The sequence below is a fragment of the Budorcas taxicolor genome, chromosome 24 (genome assembly GCF_023091745.1).
Source record: "Budorcas taxicolor isolate Tak-1 chromosome 24, Takin1.1, whole genome shotgun sequence".
NCBI lineage: Eukaryota > Metazoa > Chordata > Mammalia > Artiodactyla > Bovidae > Budorcas > Budorcas taxicolor.
Window position 1 is genome coordinate 34,944,268 of NC_068933.1, and position 25,020 is coordinate 34,969,287.

Below are 25,020 nucleotides of genomic sequence, written 5' to 3' on the forward strand. Positions count from 1 at the left end.
TCACTCAGACTCACATCCATTGAGTCGGTGAGGCCATCCAGCCATCTCATCCTCTGTCGTCCCCTTCTCCTCCTGCCCCCAATCCCTCCCAGCATCAGAGTCTTTTCCAATGAGCCAACTCTTCGCATGAGGTGGCCAAAGTACTGGAGTTTCAGCTTTAGCATCATTCCTTCCAAAGAACACCCAGGACTGATCTCCTTTAGAATGGACTTGTTGGATCTCCTTGCAGTCCATGAGACTCTCAAGAGTCTTCTCCAACACCACAGTTCAAAAGCACCAATTCTTTGGCACTCAGCTTTCTTCACAGTCCAACTCTCATATCCATACATGACCACTGGAAAAACCATAGCCTTGACTAGACGGACCTTTGTTGGCAAAGTAATGTCTCTGCTTTTTAATATGCTGTCTAGGTTGGTCATAACTTTCCTTTCAAGGAGTAAGCGTCTTTTAATTTTATGGCTGCAGTCACCATCTGCAGTGATTTTGGAGCCCCCCAAAATAAAGCCTGACCCTGCTTCCACTGTTTCCCCACCTATTTCCCATGAAGTGATATTAAGTATGGTTCCCTGTGCTATACAGCAGGTCCTTGGTGTTTATTTCATATATGCTAATGTATATCTGTTAATTCAGAACTCCTCATTTATTCCTCATCCTTTCCCTTTTGGTAACAATAAGATTGTGTTCTATGTCTATGAGTTTATTTCTGTTTTGTAAGTAAATTCAGTTGTATCCTATTTTAGATTCCACATATAAGCAATATCATACAACATTTGTCTTTCTCCATCTGACTTGCTTCATTGAGTGTGATCGTCTCTAGGCCAATCCATGTTGCTGCAAATGGCTAAATGCTGTCTTGAGCCAGTTATAAGGACCTGGCTAGGCTGGTCAGTTCTCCGTGAGCAGCTAAGTCCACAATCCCACCAAATCTCTTCTGGAGGCATCTACACTGCGGGCCATCCTATTCCAGCCTTGATGGCCCCAGGGCCATCAAGGCCATCAAGGGCCATGTTCCAGTCACCCAGGCACTGTCTATACCTGGAGCCAACCAAGATCGTGCAAAGCCACTCGTTCTCGGCCTGCTTTCCCTGCCTCACTCATTCCTTCCTGCAGACACCACGAAAAGGACACTTATTCTTTCCCTGGACCTCCTGCCCCACCTCTGCCACCCCCAAGGGGCCCAGGAGCCTGCAGAACTCTCAACAGGGTCCCGTAAGGAGCAAAACACCAACTCTTTCTGGTCTCTCTCTCTCTCGACCTTTATCTGGCCTCACCACACCTCACCCAAGGTACTAGTGTGAACATAACATGTTGACGTGTTGAACAACGTGATGTATTTTACAGTATTCAACCCTTAACATTTCTTTTTGCTTTTAACTTTGGTAAGACGGTCTCTCTTTTCATTAGAGTATAATTGCCTTATAACACTGTGTTCGCCTCTGCTGGGCAGTGAAGTGGTTCTGCTATGTGTGTGCATACGTCCCTCCTTCTTGGACCTCACCCGCCCAGCCCACCCCTCTAGTCATCACAGAGCACCAAACCTCCTTGTGCCATATAGCAGGTCCCCACCAGCTATCTGTTTTACACATGGTGGTGTATACATGTCAATCCTAATATCCCAGTTCACCCCACCCTCCCCTTCCCCCCGTATCCACATGGCCATCCCTTATGTCTGTGTCCCGATTCCTGCGCTGCCAATGTGCTCACATGTATCACGTTTCTAGATTCCATATATATGTGTGTGTTGGAACACGACATTGGTTTTCTCTTTCTGACTTACTTCACTCTGTATGACAGACTCTGGCTCCATCCACATCTCTGCAAATGATCCATTCTTTGATCAAGTATATTAATCTTCTAATATGCTACTTGCTCCTATGCATAGGTGTTTTACTTTGGAATTTTGGATTTTTATACTAAATACATAGTCATAAGTTCATTGAATGTGTACATATGTGTTTTAACAATGCTTTGTCAGGTTCTCTTGTCAATATTATCCTGGTTTTAGAAACTCCGTGTGGAGTATGTCCTCTTTTTCCATGTGTACAGGAACAGTTTACAGCATCTAAGAATTCCTTGTTCCTCAAAGGTGTGAAAGAATCAGCCTGTGGGACAGTCTGTGCCTGAGAGGGGCTGGGGAAGCAGGATTGGGTAGCTCTGGAAACTATTTTTCTCCTACGGCAATTGTTATGTGTGTGTGTGTGTGTATGTGTGTTTGTGTCTTTTTAAGGTTTTTCTGGAATAAATTCTTGTCTCATTTCTGACAAACACAAACTGGGCATCTGGAGGGAAAAATGCTCAGATACCCGGCGCCAGATTCCCTCACTCAGCTCCAGTCCAGGGCACCCTGCCAGCTCTGAGCTGCCCACCGACCTCCAGGAGGCCTTTCCTGGACCCAGGGGGGCACATAGCCCCAGCTGCTTGTTCGGACGCTGAATCAGCACTCTCTGATGGAACTCCAAAGGGTTTGGGAGTATTTGTTCATTTGACAGTTTGAGAGCACTCATCTGGAAAACAAATGAAATAGTTTTCCAGTTTTTCATGAGTCTGTGCTGGTGAGGTCAGGCAGGACAAGGAAGGCTTCTGAAGTGAGACAATACCCTTCCTTTCTAGGATCCAAGAGCCTGTGTCTACAGTTGTGTGGATACACCTGCAGCAGGAAGGGCCTGAAGGGGAGGACCCTGGATGCAGCCACCCTGGCATGTTTAGTGCAAGAGCACAGCAAGGCTCTGGGTGCCTGCTGTTCCCAGCAAAGGCGGCAGCTTGGTTGCACCAACGCCAGAAGAAAAATGACACACGGAAGATGCAGAGAAGAGATATAAAGCCCATCACAGGCTTTGGAAAAGGTGGTGAACGCTGGTTCTCCCAGGGCACAAAAGCTCAGCTTTGAGCAGAACACAGCTAGTGGGATCCGTTCACCTGCAATTTGTTTTTAATTAGCTAACCCATTACTGGAAACAAGGGTGGAATGTATCTTACAGTTCGTTATTCAGATGCAAAAGTAGACCAAAGACTTGGGTTCTCAGTCTTCTTTATAAATTATCTCCACGCCCACTCCCCAGGAGCCCAGATCCTATTCCATACCCTGACTCCAATAACATCATCTCACTGTCAGTCACCATGAATTTCCAAAAGTTTTTGGTGAAGAACTAAGTAAAAGCAAGAGGAGTGATGAGTCTTGCAAGGCCTCTGCTCTGATCAGGCTAGTCTGGAGTCACACAGAAGACAATCCATTCCAAGGGGTGGGTGCTGTGAACAAAAAATGTTGCCTGCCATGTCGGTAAACAGAGGAGGTTGCCATAACATTACAGCTGCCCGGAAAGTAAGCCCAGAGGGAACTCAGGATGGAGACAAAGAATGCCTGGCATTTACCAGTCAGTGATCCGCCACTCCCCACCGGGTTGCGGGGCACCCTGAGGAGACTCAGGATGGAAAAGCACAGAATTCTAGTCCCAGATAGCTGAGGGGCGGGTCAAAGGCATGATTTCAGTGAGCCCAGACTCTTGCATCGTCCTAGGGCTTCCCAGATGGCGCGAGTGGTAAGGAACCTGCCTGCCAGTGCAGGAGACGTAAGAGACGTGGGTTTGATCCCTGGGTCGGGAAGATCCCCTGGAGGAGGAAATGGTAACCCACTCCAGTATTCTTGCCTGGAGAATCCCATGCACAGAGTAGCCTGGGGGGCTACAGTCCATGGGGTCGCAAAGAGTCAGACACAACTGAAGCGACTTAGCACACGCACAGAAAAACATTAAATTCACTAACTTGAGATGTCCAGTTTTCTTTAATTAATAGTAATCTTTTGATGTTCCAACTACCTGTTTGTTGTTGTTGTTGCAAAAGCTCCTGTATATCCTATCTTACTGTACCCCGCCCCAACACCATTGCCTCTTCAGAACAGTCTCTTTGCATTATCTGAGATGGTGTGTCCCAGGCTTGAAGTCCCCAGAATGTCTGCCAATTAAAACATGATTCTCAACTTTTTGATTATGCTTTTCTTTTTTTCTTTTTCAGTTGACAGGACTGAATGTGGACAGGGGTAGGAAAAGGGTTTCTCCATGAAAGTTTCTACCCAGAGATGAAGGGTTACTGGTGTTTTCACAAGGTAGCCAAAGGGAGCTGTTTTCCACTGTTGCTTTGTAATAAGGAAAACAAATGACAATCTGAAATTATCCCCCATAAACTTACTCTGGTTTCAGGCTGTGTTGATGATGGCATCTTAAAAATGCTAATTGTCAGCAGTCTCATAAAATAAAGGTTCACAGCACCATCATTTGCAACGGCCAGAACATGGAAGCACCCTAAAGTGCCCATCAACAAATGAATGGATAAAGAAGATGTGAGATAACATCTATTTTGAAGTAAGTTTAAGTGTAATGTAATGTATAAAAATATTAAATTGCTATGTTGTACACCTGAAGCTATCTTCCTGCCATAAATCAACTATACGTCAATTAAAATACAGTAAATGCACTCAAAAATAAATAAAATACATATCATTCTGCCATCAGGGGACAATTTGGAATAGATGAAGGACTGTGTGAAGGGTCTTTCTCACCCCTCATCCAGTACCCTCTCGTTTAGGAGAACCCACAAAGGGTTCACACATCTTGGAAAAATCATTAAAAAGTATCAAAACACGGGTTTGATTCACCCTTAAGCTCCACTTGTGATCTTAGTGACAGAAATGTCCTCAGTTTTTCCTGAGCGATTGGTTTTCAGGATCCACCTGAGGTCCTCCCATACCTTCTTTGAACAAGTAGCACATGAAAATGGGAAAATCAGAGTCAAACCACAGGTCAGAAGAACCAGACTGTGGCTCTGCCTCCAAGAAGACTAGTTGAGTGACCTTGGACTTGTCATTTCTCTTCTGTGGGTCTATGTTTGCTCACTCAACCCATGAAAATTCATTCCATTAGTTCAAGCTTAAAACATCTTCTGGGTGTCTTGTATGCTGTGCCAAACACAATAAAAGACACTGGGGAAATGAAGGTGAAGGTTGGGTCCTTATTGCTGCTTAGCTTATGGTTTGTTCTAGTTTGTTTCCTTGCTTGCTTGGCTGTGCAGCACATGGATCTTATTGTTCCTGGACCAGAGACCAAAGCTGTGCCTCCAATACTGGAAGCACAGTCTTAACCCCTGAACCACTACGGAAGTCCTTGTTTTTCTACAGAATGATATGGGTTATCATTAAGATCAGTGTAATGATTTTCTTTTGGATGGGCATTCAAGACTTTAAACTAGATAACCCCCAAAGTCCTTTTATTTAGGTGTCATTTTCAAAACATTTAACAAGGGTTAAGAGAGCTCACTGCCTTTTTGATCACAGCCAACACTGTTGTTTGTTTCTATGTCCTCTTTGCCAACAATGTCCAGTTTTGTTCGGGGGGCCATGGGCCAGGTCTCAGGAGGTGAACTGTGATGGAGCCTCACCAAGCATCAGACCCCTTGCCCTCTGTCCGTGATTGATCTGGGGTCGTGTTAGCTCAGTTCATACCAGGGAGCTGTAGGATGACGTCCATTGGGGAGCTTCTGGAAAAGATTTTTGTCTCTGCTGTGAGAGAGGGTCACAAGAAGAACTCTGTCTCACTTGCTCTCTTACTCACTGCTTGCTCTCCCCCTGTTACTGTGCTGGCCTCTTGCCTAATTCCTACTTTAGGGGGCACAATCATACGAAGAGCTAACAACTGAGGATGAGCGGGCCATTTGGCACCATTACGGGAGAAGACTCTTGAGAGCCCCTTGGACTGCAAGGAGATCACACCAGTCAATCCTGAAACCAACCCTGAATATTCATTGGAAGGACTGATGCTGAAACTGAAGCTCCAATACTTTGGCCACCTGATGCAAAGAGCCACTAACTCATTGGAAAAGGCACTGATGCTGGGAAATTTGAGGGCAGAAGGAGAAGGGGGCAACAGTGGATGAGACGGTTGAATGGCATCACTGACTCAGTGGACGTGAGTTTGAGCAAATCCCGGGAGATGGTGAAGGGCCAGGAAGCCTGGCATGCTGCAGTCCATGGGGTCACAAAGAGTCGGCATGACTTAGCAACTGAACAGCAACAACATGGGACACTAAGAAATCTCACACGTCTCTACAGGCTCTAGGGTGGAGATCTGTGCCAATCTAGAAGCCAGCCAGCTCTAGACTTATTATTATAATAAGTGCAAAATATGTATGTCGTATGTTTTCACTACTCTTACTCACATGTGCTGTTTTTGCTGCATTCCTTATTCATGCATTGATATGATATTTTCTGCTGCTTAACTGCCTGTTTATGTGCAAGAGAATCTTATCCCAAGAGAAGGTTGTAACGTCACCTTTCAGCTCAGAGAATCCCCTGGGCTGGAATACTCAGAAATTTTAGCATCTTTAAAGAAATTAGTACCAAGAATCCCCCTTTCCCCTCCCAGGAAGCAGGTCTCCCTGCCCCATCCTCCAACCGAGCACTGCTCTGGAGGCCTGGCTCCTTATGTCCTATGAAAACGCAGTGTCGAAGCCTCTCTGTCTTCGCTTGCAAGTGGAATTTCTAGGCTTAGCCAGAGACAAACGTGGTTGAGCTGGACCCAGTTCTTTGCCCCTTCCATCCTCTACATTTCCTTCCCATTCTGAACTGGTGGAGAAGAGATCACAAACATTTTTAAGTTACATTGAGAGATGGTAAGTAGTCTGCAAAGAATTTTTTTTTTAAGTTTGTGCTGCTTCAGAAAAGACCCATAAGTGATTTAAGTCTGAAAGGACACCAACCCACATAAAATCCAAACTCGTTTTCTTCAGAATGTTGGGTTGACAGACATAGGATCACCCGTGCAAACTGTGCTTGAATTACCGGAAACGTGACGCTGATGATTTTGGAACCTGTAGTTGGTGGGGCAGAGGGGTAGTTCTCTGGTGGCCCAGATGGTAAAGAAGGGAATGGCAACCCACTCTAGTACTCCTGCCTGGAGAATTCCATGGACAGAGGAGCCTGGCGGGCTACAGTCCACGGGGTTGCCAAAGAGTCAGACCTGACGGAGTGACTAACACTAGCGGGATGGGTCAGGGGAGAAACAGTTGGCCCCAGGGGATAAGGAATCAGAATTATTGTTTAAACACTCCCAGAAACTATTGAAGGTACAAAAGGTCACTAAAGTTAGGAAACGCAGGAGGTTAGGGAGAGTCTGAAGGTGGTCCCCGGTGTAAAAGTCATGAAATGTAAGTGGCTGCTTGCTCTGGAGCGTTTTTTCTTTGGCAGATTAGAAACTGCTAAGGAAGCATGTGCTAAATTATTGACCACCTGGCAGAAAAAGGACTCGCAGTTTTTTGATGAGGTTAGAAATATTTTTATATATGACATTGAAGAGAGGAAGGATTCATGAGGTGAGATAAATTCCATGCGAATTTAACAAGTACTGGTGAAAACTCCATTAAGTCCCAGCTCTCCTATCAACCATGTGTACTGTGAGAGGTGCAAAAGGATTCGCCCTGTTATTTCAGTTGACTCAGGTAGAGGAGAAGACGGTCCCAGCATCAGGGAAACAAACCACACAGGGTTCCTGGATGGAGGGGGAAAGCAGGAGAAATTGCAAAGCAGCAAATTTACATGTTTCTGCTTTCATAATAAGAGTGAACACCTCTTAGACACATTCAGGGACTCTCTTCTGTCAGGGGAGGCCCCATCTTCTACTTCTAGTGCATTAGCAGCACCCTGCTGGCGTCATGGAAACATTTAGAAGTTCAAGTGCAGTCAGGAAAAGGTCCTGGGGGCACATGTAAGAAGCCTACAACCTTGAGAGGCTCTGGGTTCTGTCCCGTGTTTCTGCCCTCCACCTATTCCTTCAGAAGGGATTTCGGTCTCTTTTGTATGAGGTTGGTGGTGCCACGTGTGACCGCAGGGAGAGGGGAACCAGCAGGACTGCACAGCAAGGATCAGGTATTTACAAACACCGATCGTCTATGAATACCCTTGGTCCACGTTCAGCTTCCACATTCAATAGGGCCTCTGTGGCCTGAGCTTAGAAAACTGCATTACCTGTTTGCCTCCCTCCAGACACTTTCATACAATTATTTCTCCTAATAAAATCCTTGTATGCTTAGCCTGTCTTGGCATCTGCTTTGAAGAAGATCCTGACTAATATCTGTCCTAACTAGTACAGTAAGTCTCTTAGATACAAATGGGTTCCTTTCCAAGAGCTTGTGCATATGGCCAATTTGTAAGTCCAACACAGTTAGCCTAGATGCCCAACTACAGCAATCAGCTTGTATAGTCCTGTACTGTAAAGGGTTTATAATAATTTTCACACAAATAATACATGAAAAACAAACATATAAAAAATATTTATAATATTACAGTATAGTGCCTAGAGGAGAGTGAAAAAGTTGGCTTAAAACTCAACATTCAAAAAATGAAGATCGTGGCATCCAGTCCCATCACTTCATGGGAAAGAGATGGGGAAACAGTGGAAACAGTGACAGACTTTATTTTTGCAGGCTCCAAAATCACTGCAGATGGTGACTATAGCCATGAAATTAAAAGACGCTTGCTCCTTGGAAGAAAAGCTATGACCAACATAGACAGCATATTAAAAAGCAGAGACATTACTTTGCCAACAAAGGTCTGTAAAGTCAAAGCTATGGTTTTTCCAGTAGTCATGTATGGATGTGAGAGTTGGACCATAAAGAAAGCTGAGCGCCGAAGAGTTGAAGCTTTTGACCTGTGGTGTTGGAGAAGACTCTTGAGAGTCCCTTGGACTGAAAGGAGATCAAACCAGTTAATCCTAAAGGAAATCAGTCCTGAATATTCATTGGAAAGACTGATGCTGAAGCTGAAGCTCCAATACTTTGGCCACCTGATGTGAAGAACTGACTCATTGGAAAAGACCCTGATGCTGGGAAAGATTGAAGGCAGGAGGAGAAGGGGACGACAGAGGATGAGATGGTTGGATGGCATCACCAGCTCGAAGGACATGAGTTTGAGTGAGCTCTCTGAGATGGTGATGGACAGAGAAGCTTAGCATGGTGCAGTCCACGGGGTTGCAAAGAGTCAGACACAACTGAGCAACTGAACAACAGCAAAAGTACCTTGTAAAGTACAGCAGTACAGCACAATAGCTGGCATCCAGGGGTGACAGCAAGTGAACAGGCAAGAAGAGTTACTGACTGGAGAAGGGAGAGGAGGTGGGAGACAGTGGAGGTGAAGGATCGTCAGCAATAGGAGACGGAAGACAAGTTGCAGTGTCATTCGCACCTGATGTTGATGGCACAGGTTCTAGTTCCTTGATGGAACTGGATACATGTTCGCACCTTTGAACGTTCACAGCTTGAAGGTTTGTATGTCAGGGACTTGCTGTACAAGAATCTTCTAGACCATGCATTCTCAGTGTGGGTGATGCCATCCCAAAGGAGGTAAAAATTGGATCTGGGTGCACAACAAAACCTTGATCTTACAAGTGTTTGTGGCCCACAAGTTATGAGATAGATTATTTCTGTGATAACAAAATGACATAGAAGAGAGGTGATTAGGAAAAACAGAATCTGAAAAAACTCCTTACGGGAACAGTAGTGTTCCAAAGATTGACTAATTGTTCCAGATGAGTCATTCTGCCAGAAAGCAATGATTTCAGAGCTCATGTCAAGGACCTCTCTGGATTGCATTATAGTCAACCCTTACCTTCAGTTTGCCTCTCTGATTTTGATGTGTGAATTAATCAATATGGAACAGATGAACTCAGACTGAGTCATACACATTTCTCCAAGTTCAGGAGGTTTTAGATACTCAGTAAGAAGCCAATGGTTCTCAAAGTTAGACCTAAGAAGTTAGAACTTCCTAACGCAGGTATTTCTGCCGTCATGCTCAGACATATCCAACTATAGCTCTCTGGAGAGCTCATCCTTGATGGAGGAGACCAGCACAATCCCTAGTCTGTGACCGTCATTATCTAGTTGGCCAGCAGTGTCCTGAAAAACTGTTGGAAGGCAATTTTCTCTGGGTGTCTTACATGTCAGCACATCTTGTGATAAGGCTTCAACAGCTTATTTCCAGACTATCTTAAAAGGATGGCTGCATAGCAAATCGCCTTTGAAGATAGAAACAGTATCTTCTTCTAAATAAGAAGGAATATTTGTTTCATGACCAGGCAATGAAGATAATGTCTCCTCCAGGAAAAGTTTGGGCACATGGCTAGAAGCCTCCTTATAGATTGGGGGTTTACTAAGCTTGGGATTCCCCAGCTGAGATAAGCCTGTTACATGGGTAGCATCCTCCTGGGCCCATCACCGACCACCCCCGTGGGGCTTTGGGGGCAAGAGGAAGCAGTGTGAACATGAAGCTCATGGTGTCTACTGTGCCCTAATTAGTGAGGTCTTTTGCCTTTGACCCCAAGGCTCCCCCTGTGGCTCAGCTGGTGAAGAATCCGCCTGCAATGCAGGAGACCTGGGTTCGATCCCTGGGTTTTGAAGATCCCCTGGAGAAGGGAAAGGCTACCCACTCCAGTATTCTGGCCTGGAGAATTCAGTGAATGGGGCCCACAAAGAGTCAGACACAACTGAGCGACTTTGACTTTTGTCTTTGACCCAGGAATTGTGTGTCTCCTTCCCACACCTATGAAATGGTAGAAGGCTAACTTGCTGGCTTGCAAGCAAAAAGAAATCTCAGAACCTTCATGGGCCTTAGCAGAAGCAGTAAGGGGACGAATTGCATTCTCTCCTCAGTGAGGAAACAGTAAGTTGGGCAACAAGATGGAGAGAACCAGCAAGTCCTAGGATCGGGGAGGAAATGGTGCTTCTTCTCCAAAGGAGGCTGGATCCCTTCCTCCTGTAGCACAGAGACAGGATTTTCCCACCACCAGAGCCCAGGAGTCTCGGAATCCCAGCCTGCCCACCCCACACCCTGAGTGCAGAAGGAGAACATGGTCAAGATGATAGAGCCTTGTCTTCGGTGCACTTCCCCTGTGGCTACATCCTGCTTGACATTTTAAGGTGCACTGATGCAAAAACTCCTTCCACTCAGCTCTGCGTGATAACTGGGGGACAGAGTGGATCTCCACAGTTGTAAAGCTCAGAAAATTATACTAGTGGATAGAGTGAAAAGGTCACCCTTCCTGCCCTTCAGTGTATTCCCTCCTTATTTGAGCCAAACAATTTCTTTTAATTTAATATCATTTTAAAGTCATTCCAAGAGAAAATCAATGAAAGAGACTTCTGTTTATCTTGTCGATGCTCCAAGGTGAAAAATGTATGCTAATACTAGGGCCCAGGCATTGGTGGTTATGGCAGAATAAAGCTGAGATGATGAAAGGAGAAGTGTGAAGGAAAGGAAGGGGAGGGGGTTGACCAATGAGCAAGGGACCCGTGGACACCTTGGGTGTCCATTCAAGGTTTGTTCCAGTGGACTTATCAGAGATCCACAGAGAAATATAAAGAAATGACAAAGGAACTCATGCTGGACTGTGAGAGTGTCCATGATAAGCTATTGATACTAAATTATATTATTATTTTTATGTAATTCATATTATATACAACAATTAGATTATTATTATTACCATAACTAAAATTTATTAAGAATCCGCTATATTCTAGGCACTGTTATAAATGCCTCCAATATATATTAACTCAGTTAATCTCAATAAGAGTTTGAAGTAGGACCACTTTTCTTCTTCTATAGGTGAGAAAATGGAGTCACTAAAATGATAAATAACATGCCAAAAGTTACAGAATTAATCAACTCAGTCCAGACAGCCTGTTCCAGAGCCCCCATCCTGGACCTCGTACAACTTCTCTCACATTCTATTGCTCTCTTTCTCTCAGATACGCCTACGTTTCTTGTATCTTGTGCTCCCAACTAGTACTGCTAAGAGGCAAGTTCTAGAAATGTCTACTACTTCCAAACTAGAATTGAATCTCTTTAAACTTCTCTTGATGATTATGTAATCATCACGGTGAATCCCCAATACCCTGATATCATTCAGTGAAGCTTCACAGAGAATTCAATTGACAATTCAATTGTGCCTGCCATTCTGTGATTATCTGGAAGTTTCCCTTGTTTTCTTCTTCTTTTTTTTTTTTATCTCAGTCATATATTTTCTTTTCTTTTTTATTTATTTTTGGCTATGCCACGGGGCATGTGGGATCTTAGTTCCCTGACCAGGGATCAAACTTACCCCCGCTATAGTGGAAGTGTGGAGTCTTAACCACTGGACCATCAAGGAAGTACCTTCTGGTCTTCTTATTTAAGCTGACCAGTGTCATTGTCCTTTTGTTTTGTTTTTTAATAAATCTAGCACAGTTATACATGTTAACTTTTAGGGAAGTTGAGTGAAGGTTTTGTGAGATGCTTCTGTACTATATTTATTGCTCTTTGGTAAAACTGCACATATTTCAAAATAAAAAGTTAAAGAAGAAAAAGCAGAGGCCAGGTATGACTATGACTAGGATTCTTGGCTCCTTGAATCACACTTGGGTTCCGTCACTAACTATTCTACAACATTGCTTTTCACATTAGAGCCTGAGTTTCCCATCTTTAATAGGCTTGCAGGATAATGATAGTTATAGGTGATTCTCTCAGGAGGATTAGATGAAACAAAGCCTTGAATGGCTTAGCACACAGCTCACCAAGTAAATGTTCAAAAATTGTAGCTCTAATTATCCTTTGTATGACCATAAAGAGAGGTCCCTAATCTGACTCCACAGAAGACTTCAGAACATCTGCAAAGTCCCTAAAGCTTTCCATGAAATTGCTGCAAAAACTCATGTACATTTTCCTGGGTAAAACATTCAGAGATTTCACTGGATTCTCCAACAGGGCTCAGCCGTGTCTGACTTTGTGACCCTATGGACTGTAGGCAGCCAGGCTCCTCTGGTCATGAGATTCTCCAGGCAAGAATATAGGAGTGAGTTGCCATTTCCTCTTCCAGGGGATCTTCCTGACCCAGGGAATGAATCTGTGTCTCCTGCATCTCCTGCCTTGACAGGTGGATTCTTTACCTCTTTACCACTAGCACCACCTGGGAAGCTGGATTCTCCAAGAGGACCCGCCCCAAATGATTTTAACTTCAAGCCTAAAATAAAGGCTTTGAAGATTCTGAGGAAGAGAACAGGGGGCTTAGCTTGAAAGCACATTCTGTAATTTTTATTGTACTTTTTCAGAGATGGGCTGCTCAAGTTTTTTCCACATATAGAATTTTTTTATCCCTTAGATTGTGTGCTTCACCTGAAGAAGTGAGAGAGAACACTGGATTCATGAAATTGCAGGGGTGGCATCAGAGGGTCATTTCTCAGCTTCCATCACTCCCCATCCTCTTGTTTTACTCTTAATGTACCACTATCTGACCTCACATTCACCAATGGACTTGTTGATGGTCTGTCTCCCCATCAGACTGTAAGCCTCAGGAGAACAGGGGTGTCTTTGTTCACCACTGCAACCTAGCGCCTAGAATATGTCCATCAAGTCGGTGATGCCATCCAGCCATCTCATCCTCTGTCGTCCCCTTCTCCTCCTGCCCCCAATCCAGCATCAGAGTCTTTTCCAATGAGTCAACTCTTTGCATGAGGTGGCCAAAGTACTGGAGCATCATTCCTTCCAAAGAACACCCAGGGCTGATCTCCTTCAGAATACACTGGTTGGATTTCCTTGCAGTCCAAGAGACTCTCAAGAGTCTTCTCCAACACCACAGTTCAAAAGCATCAATTCTTCAGTGCTCAGCTTTCTTCACAGTCCAACTCTCACATCCATACATGACCATTGGAAAAACCATTGCCTTCACTAGATGGACCTTTGTTGGCAAAGTAATGTCTCTGCTTTTCAATATGTTATCTAGGTTGGTCATAACTTTTCTTCCAAGGAGTAAGTGTCTCTTAATTTCATGGCTGCAGTCACCATCTGCAGTGATTTTGGAGCCCCCAAAAATAAAGTCTGACACTGTTTCCACTGTTTCTCCATCTATTTCCCATGAAGTGATGGGACCAGATGCCATGATCTTTGTTTTCTGAATGTTGAGCTTTAAGCCAACTTTTTCACTCTCCTCTTTCACTTTCTTCAAGATGCTTTTTAGTTCCTCTTCACGTTCTGCCACAAGGATGGTGTCATCTGCATATCTGAGGTTGTTGATATTTCTCCTGGCAATCTTGATTCCAGCTTGTGCTTCTTCCAGCCTGTGATTGGCACTGAGTGGATGAAGCCAGCAAAGTGCAGGCTGAGAGGAAGGCAAGCTTTAAGAAAAGCTGAGCTGGGTGGGATGAATTGGGAGACTGGGGTCGACATATATGCACTATTGGTGCTGGGTATGAAATAGATCACTATTGAGAACCTACTGTACAGCAGAGGGAACTCAATTCAATGCTCTCTGGTGACCTAAATGGGAAGGAAAACCAAAAATAAGGGGATATATGTAAATGTACAGCTGATTCACTTTGCTATACAGTAGAAACAAACACAACATTGCAAAGCAACTGTACTCTAATAAAAATTCAGAAAAAGGAAAGTTGGACTGGAAGCCCCAGAACCGAACCCAACCATAAGGATTTTCAGCATGAAGCTGAATCTTCCATCTCTCCACTCAGATAGCTCTGGGTCCCTTCTCAGCTTTCCAAGTGACCCTTCCCCCCAGAATCTGCAGAGATCACCAACAGGTCTGCCCTGAAAAGGTTTGGTTTTCATGGAGCTAAGACCACAGACGGCTGCTATTATGGGCTAAATTTGTCCCCAAAGTCATCTGTTGAAGTCTTCATTCTTAGAATCCCAGAATGTAACTGTATTTGGAGACTGGTCTTTAAAGAAGTAGTTTAGTGAAAATGAGGTCATTAACAAGTGGTGCCCTTATAAGATGGAGAAGACAATGGCACCCCACTCTAGTACTCTTGCCTGGAAAATCCCATGGATGGAGGAGCCTGGTAGGCTGCAGTCCATGGGGTCCTGAACAGTCGGACATGACTGAGTGACTTCACTTTCACTTTTCACTTTCATGCATTGGAGAAGGAAATGGCAACCCACTCCAGTGTTCTTACCTGGAGAATCCCAGGGACGGCGGAGCCTGGTGGGCTGCCATCTATAGTGTCGCACAGAGTTGGACACGACTGAAGTGACTTAGTGGCAGCAGCAGCAGCAGCCCTTCTAAGAAGAGGCATAAAGCGAGGAATGACTATGTGAAGACACAAGGGAAAGACAGTCATCTGCTGTAAAAGGCAAGGAAAGAGACCTCAAACGAAACCAATCCTGCGCACATCTTGATCTCAGAGTTCCCATCTTCAGAACTGTGAGACAATCAATTTCTGTTGTTAAAGCCCCCCAGTCTGGGCTACTTTGTTATAGTGGCCTGAGTAAACCAATACACTTGGATACCAGAATTTAGGGTCTAACCTCAAGGTTCTGTTGAGAGTTAAGCCCTGCAGACAAGAAGATGAAAGTTCTATTCTCCCCTAGAGTGGTAGAGGCAGCAGTTCTCAAAGTGTGGTCCTCAGATCAGCAGGATTGGCATCGACTGTGAGTTTGCAAGAAATGCAAATTTATGGCACCTACTTCAGATTTGCTGAACCAGACTCTCTGGGAATAGAACCCAGAGAACTTTTTTAAAGAGACCCCCCCATGACCCTCAGTCACATGGATATTTGAGGGTCTCTGGGGAAGAAGCTGCAGGGTGTGGGTTTCATCCCTATAAACTGGGCTCAGGCATTCGCCCCATCTCAAAGTTGCCACACTCCCTTTCAAGCACTGCAATGGTAAAACAACGAGAAGTGTGTCATTAATGGTGACTTCATTTAAGATTAAGAAACGCCAGGTTATCTGGTATTGAGGCAGACAATAAACTCAACTGAAAGTTCAATGCTTTTAAATGTACTTGGAAGCAATAGGCTTGAGAAAACATACTGCTGGCAATTCAGTCAAGAGAATCAAAAATAATTAGCTTTTTTCCTAAAGGAGATCAATAAAAAATTGAGTTCTATTGCAACAGAATATTCTAAAAATCTAGTGCTTCAAGCCCTGTCTAATTGCAGGACTCTCACTGGGTCCCTTTGCCCAAAGAGCACTTTGCTTTCCACCACCAGGGAACAGAAAGTCACATCTGAGGCTTTTCAGGGGTTTTCCTCTTTCTGGATGGGCAATTTTAGTGAGTGATTTTGCTGATAAAATGTGTAATTTCTGGAAAGGTGAAAAGCCACTGAGTCTTTTTGGTGAAACTTTGCAAAGAGTGAAGTTTAAAAGTGAAAGCTTAGAGCTTAAAGACTACAAATTCACTCCACTCCCCAAACCCATAATTCATGTAAGTTCCCCCAGGTTCCCTGCCCGAGGGGACCTTGTCTTCATTTTCGTGACATCATGGACTAATGCACGTGGACAGTTGGCTGTACCTCCAAGTGTGTTTGACGGTCTTGCTTCTGCTTCTCGGTGATGACGGAAAAGCCTGATCTCATTTCCAGACCAACGGACAGGAGAAGTCAGTACTTTCTCCCTCTCTGGTCTCCTGGACACACTCGGCTACTCATCTCCATGGTTTCAATCAACACCCGCATTGAATACCAAACCCCATATTTCAGCCCCGACCTTCCTGAACATTTTGCTAACCACTTCTGGTGATCTCAACCTGAATATCGTGTAAGCACGTCAAATTCAATACCTCTTGAACTTCAACACTATTAATAATTAAACTTCCATCAGATGAGTGCCAAGCAGCATATTTCAGGTCACAACTTCTTGTGAGCTTACTCCTTACCAGCCACTGGTCTTAGCATGTTTGTAGTCTCTCTTTTCATACCTACTCTCATACCTTCCCCAACCCAGCTTAGAATAATCACTCCCTTCCTTGAGCCTCAGCTGTCTTGACCCTTCTTCCCTTTGTCTCATCATTACAATTACTCTGCATCAAATCCCATTTTTGTAAACTGGACTCTCTATTCAGCACCTGCATCAAGCAGATGAACCTGCCTAAAACAAAAACAAAACTCCCTGAAACATACTGACTGATCTCACTTTCAGTTTATGTGCACAGACCTCAATGTGACCCTTCGTGCTTCTAGGAGTCATGCTACTTTTTATTCCCCAGCTCTCCAAGATGACTATTTCATTCCTTCTCTTTCTTCAAGCTTCCAAACCTCCTCCATCTTCCTCTTGCCCAACTGATGACAGCTTCCCATTTCACTGAAGAAATAGAAGCAGTCAGAGAGAATGTCCCTCATCTCCCTCCCCACCACTACTCACAACCTCTGTCTGTGTCCCTGTACCAAGACCTCTTTCCTATGAATGAGGGTGAACTGCACCTATTCCTTACTGAGCCTGACTCCCAGGAGTGGACCAGTAATTTCACTGGTTAAGTGAAGGGTGAGATAATGCCCAGCAATGAAATGGTAAAAACCCTGCTCATGTCATTTCTCCCGGTGAAGCTCTATGACATGGGGGTGGGTAACCTTGAGCTTGAGGTAAAATATCCCTCTAACCCAGCTATAGGATTTTAGGGTTGGAGTGAACAGTTCTCTATCTAATACCATCAGGCAGTGCAGAACAAACAGAGACTGGAAAAAGAGCCAGATTCCCCAATGCAGTGTATCAAAGGAGGATTCTGATCACTGATCAGTGGAACAGCCAGAATCAGAGAACAAAGCCAGCAAATGGGACAAAGGGCCACCACGTCAGGAAAGAAAGGGTAGGAAAATCATGGACAACCAGGGAGCTACGATGTTGTTGCTGACCATGTGTGGTTGTTTCGTCACTCAGTCATGCCGGACTCTTGGTGACCTCATGGACTGCATGACCACGTCCAGGTATTGTTTGTAGCTCGGTCCACTGATTTTTAAAGGCCTGGGTGAGAAGAGACTGAAGACACAATATGGGCACAAAAGGGCTGCTTCCTGCCTTCTCCATGTATCTCTTCATTTTTTTAAAAAATTCCTTTTCACATTGAACATGGGACTTCCTGTATCAACAAATCAAGTTAGGAAGGTACACAGGAGGGGAAAGCTCTGTGAGTCATGCTGTGAAGGCTGATGCCCCCACTGCAGCACCAGGAGCTGCCCACACCCAGCAGTGAGTAGCTCAAGGTTTCTCAGAGCCACTGGTAATTGGTTGAACCACAGGTCTCCCCAGCAGATAAACTAAGAGAGAAATAACTCATCTTGATTCCAGCAGATCTCACTCAGTGATTTTGTGTCTAACAGGGAAATAATTTGATCTGAACGAGTAAAGAGATGGCTCCAGAAGTCATCAGGCATTATGGAGGGAACATGACCTCCCAAATCCATCAGGGACTGAATGAAAGGAATCCCATTTAACAACTGAAGATCAATTCTTCATGTGCCTTCTCTTCCGGCTGCAATAAAAAGAAAGAAAAAATCCCTATTGGTATAAAATGGGCCTATGATACTTGACATTATTGACCAATGACTATGTGAAATGGTGACCAGGCAGTCATTGGGTTCCCAACAGCTACTGTGTTTCACCCCAGAACCTTACATTCAAAGCCAAGAACTCATACTCTTTCACCAAAGAGTGAAAGGGGTGACTTTCACAGCCAATCCACTTCCTTATTATCATTTCTGAAGATGTACTAAAGGCCTCACTCTGAGAGTCAGTGCACGTTTTATTGGGGTAACTCATCACTACCTGGTGTTAGGGGACCTGAACAAAGGTAGGAAAAGATCTTCTAATAGCAAGGATACTTTTCCTTTTCCTTCCAGTCTACGAGCCCTATGTAGTGATAGGGTTTCCAGTAAAACACAAAATGATAAAATTAATAGAACGTGAATAGAATGTTGCAATAGAACGTGAAGCCTTCATCCGATGATCCCGTGTCCCTCAAATCTGAACACTGATTGTCTCTGGAAGTCGGGAGTATGAGTGATTTGTACTATTTCTTTATCTTTTTCCTGGGGAATCTCAAGTTGCCCACTAAGAAGCATATATCATTTTTATAATTTTTAAAAAACTGCTAATTTTTTCAAGGAAGGATAGGGAGGTAGAAGAAGAAATGAGGACTTTCTTCTCGATGAAGAGGGGAAAGTTGACATCACCAGAGTTCTTGGCAGAAAGCCCAAACTCCTACGAGTGACAGAGCAGGTTGAATGCCACGTCTCACCCACATCTACGATCTTGTTATTCATCCCTACATTTCCGTGCAGCTTTTTGAAGCCCAATAGCTCCAGCTTGCTTTATTCATTTTATCAAGGGGAGACAGAAAGCAGAAGGGGATTGACAGCAAGCAGAGAGTGGATTCTGCAGCTTCTGTTCATCCCTGAGCCCACTTCACAGCAGACAGGCATCCACACGAATTCCTGTCATAGGAAAGCACAGGTGCTCGTGAAAGAAAGCTCGGCCAGTGACACTGCTCTGAGGTCTTCATTATCCCTCTTTGACTGTCTACTGTGACACAGAGTGCAGAATCTTCTAGACCTGCAGGTTCGATGTCTATTTAAACAAGCTGATGTTTCTTGGTTGAAATTTAGTTCCCTTATCCATCAAACCCCTCCCCAGCCTCCAAAGCTTTCTCCAGATGCAAACTGTCCCAGCATCACCCATAAGACCTTGAACCTGTGGAAGGAGAGAGCTCCCCTTCTTCCACACTGACTACAAAAATCTGGGCTTCCACAGTGTCTCAGTGGTATAGAATCCCTCTGCAATACAGAAGTTGCAGGAGACATTGGGATTTCTGGATTGGGAAGATCCCCTGGAGGAGGGCATGGCAACTCACTCTGGTATTCTTGCTTGGAGAATCCCATGGACAGAGGAGCCTGGCGGGCTACATGACTGAGAGACTGAGCTCACACATACACACGCAGAAAAAACCCAGAGCCATTGGCATGGTTTATACGGCTCTTCGCTCGCCATCCTTAGTTTATAATTTCAGCATTCCCACCACCCCAACTCATGTGACAGTTCAATTTTACCAGACTAATAACTGCCTGACCTCGCCATGCGTTTATGTTCCTTCATCTTTGTCTTTTTTGCTCTGCCAAAAATATAGTCCCTTTGTGCTGTTATTCACTTGGAACATTTCTTCCCATCCTTCTCTACCTAATATCCTCAGCTGTCTCCCAGATCCAAAGGGCAGACCCCGCCCCCTTAGGCTCTCACAACATTTGCACCCACCTATGTATGATCACACTTCCATCTAGCTGGTGCTTTATTTGCCCTCTTATCTGTCACGACCTTGTGACTCACATGGGAAAACTATTCATTATTCTCTGTGTTCCCAACAGGCAGTCGCCTAGTTGTTCTCTAAGTGTTTGATGAATGAAGAAGTGATTTCTTCTGCCAGGTTTTCAAATGCTGTGAGATTATGTCTCTCAATCTAATCACAAGTTTTGGGTTTTTTGTTTGTTTGATTATTTTTGTTTAAATATCTTCCACTATGACTGGATTAATTTGGCTTTGTGCTTTATTTAAGGGAGCAGACATCTGTAGATTTAAGTGAATTAGCACCTGCAGTTAAGTATATGCCATTCCATCAACAAACAAGTATGCACTGAAACCTTATTTTACGCTACCTCCTTGCTGGGTCATGGGGAGACGCTATCTTGTTAGGTCAGAAAGAGCAGGTACATACGGTCTAAGGGGAGAGATAAAGCTGAAAAAAATTTAGACACGTATGTTCAGTTCAGTTCAGTCGCTCAGTCGTGTCCGACTCCTCGTGACCCCATGAATTGCAGCACGCCAGGCCTCCCTGTCCATCACCATCTCCCAGAGTTCACTCAAACTCATGTCCATCGAGTCGGTGATGCCATCCAGCCATCTCATCCTCTGTCGTCCCCTTCTCCTCCTGCCCCCAATCCCTCCCAGCATCAGAGTCTTTTCCAATGAGTCAACTCTTTGCGTGAGGTGGCCAAAGTACTGGAGTTTCAGCTTTAGGATCAGTCCTTCCAATGTACACCCAGGACTGTTCTCCTTTAGAATGGACTGGTTGGATCTCCTTGCAGTCCAAGGGACTCTCAAGAGTATGTATCTTGGTTAATTAAGATTAATAATGTAGGTTTGATTTACATCATGATACATTACAGATCTTCCTCAGTTTACAATACTCATTGTAAGTCGAAAACGTAAGTTGAAAATTTTAAATGTTTTAAAATGGATGTGAAACATCTCACCTACTAAACATCTTAGCTTTGCCTGGTCTATTTAAAGGTGCTCAGAACACTTATACGAGCCTACAGTTGGGCGAAAGTCATCTAACACAGAGCCTATTTTATAATAAAATGTTGACTCCGTCATATAATTGATTGAATACTGTTTTCAGTGGGAAACAGCATGCTTGTCCGGGTACAGAATAGTGGCAAGCATATGGATTGTTTCCCTCGTGGTGGGGTGGGAGCCACGGCTCCCTGGGCTGTTCACAGAGGGTCTTACCGCAGATCGCTAGCCTGGGAAAAGATCACAGTTCTAAGTTTTCTACTGACTGTGTGTTGCTTTCACACCATGGGAAAGGTGAGAAATCATAACGCAAGGACCTTCTGTAGTGTCTGTCGCTAAGCGTGCTGGCTCCGGGGTAGGAGTGATCAACATGCTCGGGAACAGTGGAGGAAGCCAGGGAAGGAAGCTGGGCTTTGGCCGCTGCTTGAAGGATCTGCACGTACGTGTAACTGCAGACCCTGGAGTGTGCCCACACTTCAGGAGAGGAGGCTGTCTTTCCTCTAGTAGATGCTGCCCTTAACACATCTGGGATATCTTATGCTCAACAAATGGATTCCCAACAGCAGGGTTTCTCAACCTCAACACCATTACCATTTTGCCCAGGATACTTCTTTGTCACAGAGACTGTCCTGTGCATTTAAAATGCCTAGCATATCTCTCAATGTCATAGCAACCCACCTCTTGCCCAACTGTAATGAACAAAAGTATCTCCAAACATTACCAGTTATACTCAGGCAGGTATAAAGTCATGAAGTCTCTAGGGGTCCAGCCACTGTAAATGGGCTTTCCAGACTTGCTTTATTGAAGCATTGTTATGCATTCTTTAAGAGAGAGAAAGAGAAATTGTATGGATTACTAGGAAGACAGCTCCTAAAGATTCACTATTTTTGTTTTCTTTTGTAATTTGCTAGTACTGGGAAAATGAGAAACACACACACTCTTCACTGTCTATTTCCTAGTGTTTATTACTCATCCAAGATGAACTGATAATACTCCAGCAATATGAAAGTGGTGCCCAAAGCCATTGAATATGACTTTGAATTAAGCTTTGAAAATATTCTGAGCAACACGTTTAATTAACTAGGCTACTTGGTTTCTATTAAATCCACATCAACTAATATTAAAAACATATATATTGAGGCTTAACAGCTTCAGAAGGGCTCAGGATGTAACTGTGATGTGATTCATTTTCCATGTTCATGAGTTCATTGAGTCTCCAAATTGAGCACTGGGGACGGGTACATTACCACTGATTTGGAAGGAAAGTGAGGAAAATTAAGTCCTGTGTAAGTGTTTATATTTCTTTCTTTTTAAAATTTTTATTGGAGCATAGTTGATTTACGATATTGTGTTCATTTTAGGTGTACAGCAAACTGAATCAGTTATACATTTACATATATCCACCCTTTTAAAGATTCTTTTCCCATATAGGTCATTACAGAGTATGCATTGCAGAGTACTGCTACACAGTAGGTCCTCATTAGCTGTCTGTTTTATTTATAGTAGTACATGAATGTCAGTCCCCATCTTTCCACTTATCTGCCCACCTTCATGTTTTTATTTCTAAGCAGTGTTTATAATGAGCTATAAAGAGGTTGGGGGACCTTGCTTCACTGATGGCAGTATTCTTCCTTCTACCTTGAAATGTTTGGGTTTCAATTCCTTAAGCAAACGCAGAGCAACCAGAGTGACTGAAATGACTGATTGGTCATCCCTTCCCCAACACCCTCTGGCAAAGTTTAGTTGAATATTCGGGATCATCAGTAAGGCTGCCCTAGGTTTGACCAGAGCTTGGAGGAAGCAAAATGGAACAGGATCTGGAAGCAGTGGATCCCTGCCCCCACCAAGATGAGGGAGACAAAGCATCATGGGATTTGGGGGATTGCCAGGACTGGGAAGTTGGTGGTGGATGCAGAGAATAGGCCTAAGAAGTTTCATTCGACAAATATTGAGACAAGCTGGGACCTGGAATGCTTTGCTGCAGTGCGTGCACCTGGATAAACATCTCTTCCAGCAACAGAATACAAAGAAACTGTATGGGACTAAAAATAACTGCATGAATGTGCAGTTGGGGCAAATTATGGACAAAAGATACAAAAAGACCCCAAAATCCAACTGCCACTTCTAAAGAGCTGGGAGGAAAAACAGGCTGTCCACAGCAAAAGCAGGGTATGGTACATGGGCCCACCTTTACCCCATAGAAGGAATCAGATGGCCCGCCTTCAGGGAGCACGTGAGGGAACCTGTTACTTGCTTTCGCCTCCTCCCTGATCCCTTTAAAAGGGGCCCCAATAAAGCCTTGTTTGAGTTTTTTTTTGTCTGGCCTGTGGCCAATTTCTATTGATTGGGAAGGCCAGGGACCTTGATTGGTATCAGTACAATAGATCTCAGACTATGTAATCTGATTCATAAGATTCCAGTTTTACAGGAGAAACCCTCCTAAGAACAGAATTCTTTAACATTTTGCTCAACTGTGTAACTTTCAAAATCTTACTCATCATACATACTCACATGTTGCCATCAAGTAAATGGTTTCCTGTGTGCTGATTTTTCTGCCCCCTCCCTAAATATTGTAAGATTCAAAAAGACTGAATTAGAGAAGGGAGCAGAGCCTGTGAAGAAGGGACTTTCAGCCCCCAGTGCCCCCTGAGGTCCCAAGGTTCCCTTGTCAGGAATCCCCTGACTCTGTCCTAAAAATATTTGTGGACTTCTTACTCACCAAGGTGAAGACCACAGTGGATGCTGGGACCTCATTTCTGAGCCCACGCTGGTCACTAAGGCCCCTTTTTTTGGCCAGTGCCCAAATGCTTGAACACAAGCTAAGAATGTCAAAATACAGTGAATTCACAAAGCTTTAACACTATTCTCCACATTCGCCCCTCTAGTAGCCCTCTCCCACTCTCCCAGCGGGTGCCTGCCAGGACACTTCTCTATACCCCAGACCATTCTTCTCCTTTTTTTGCTGAAGTATAGTTGATTCACAGTGTTGTGCTAATTTCTGCTGTACAACAAAGTGATTCGATTGTACATATTTTGTTGTTCAGCCGCTCAGTCGTGTCTGACTCTTTGTGACTCAATGGACTGGAGCATGCCAGGCTTCCCTGTCCTTCACTATCTCTGGGAGTTTGCTCAAACTCATGTCCATGGAATCAGTGATGCCATCCAATTATCTCATCCTCTGTTGTCCCCTTCTCCTGCCCTCAATCTTTCCCAGCATCAGGGTCTTTACCAAAGAGTCGACTTTTTGCATCAGGTGGCCAAAATATTGGAGCTTCAGCATCAATCCTTCCAATGAATAATCAGGATTGATTTCCTTTAGAACTGACTGGTTGGATATCCTTGCAGTCCGAGGGACTTTTAAGAGTCTTCTCCAGCACCACAGTTTGAAAGCATCAATTCTTCAGCACTCAGCCTTCTTTATGGTTCAACTATCATATCCATAGATGACTACTGGAAAACCATAGCTTTGACTATCCTATGGAAGACTTTATTTTTAAACAGGAAAAAAAATACCAAGTAGCTTGAGATACTCAGAGTCAGTTCTGTCATGTGATTGCTATTGTTCTGGATTGATTAAAAACTTGATACTAAAATGGAAATATCCTTATTAAGGCGATTTGGGGGACATTTCACAAGAAATCCTAAAAACTCCATTTGGAAAAGACAATTCTGACTTTCAAGGTCCATGAAATAGGAAATATATATCGTGGCCCAAACATTGTGGATTTCACAATTTTGTGTGTCAATGGATAGGTGAAAAGACATTCGGAAGGAAAGATCAAAAAAGAAAAAACCAACTACAACTTGCAACTTTTAGAAGAGTGTTTGCAATCAAATTTGCTCTAAATTCTGTAGCTCATTGACATGTAACTTCTGAGCAGTAAGTGGAGGAAGGAAGGGCAGGAAGTTGATGGTAAAAATCCTCTGTGTGATCATTA